Source organism: Oncorhynchus gorbuscha, linkage group LG04 (assembly GCF_021184085.1).
Source record: "Oncorhynchus gorbuscha isolate QuinsamMale2020 ecotype Even-year linkage group LG04, OgorEven_v1.0, whole genome shotgun sequence".
NCBI lineage: Eukaryota > Metazoa > Chordata > Actinopteri > Salmoniformes > Salmonidae > Oncorhynchus > Oncorhynchus gorbuscha.
The window spans coordinates 80,306,376-80,306,753 of NC_060176.1; positions in this window are offsets into that span (position 1 = coordinate 80,306,376).

Sequence of the window (378 nt, forward strand, 5' to 3'; positions counted from 1 at the left end):
CGCAAATGTTCGCAATATCAGAGCTAGCATCAGCCTCCCCAATGTTAACAGACTCTGAGATTAGCTTCACCTTCCTCAATGTAAACAGACTGAGATGAGCTTTACCTTCCCCAATGTTAACAGACTCTGATATTAGCTTTACCTTCCTCAATGAAAACAGACTGAGATTAGCTTTACCTTCCTCAATGAAAACAGACTGAGATCAGCTTTACCTTCCTCAATGTAAACAGACTGATATTAGGTTTACCTTCCTCAATGTAAAAATACTCTAAAATTAGCTTCAGACCAACATTACCCAGCTGCTGTACTCCAGTTTTTGCTATGCTATACTGTAGGTTATACTGTAGGTTATACTGTAGGCTATACTGTAGGTTGGAA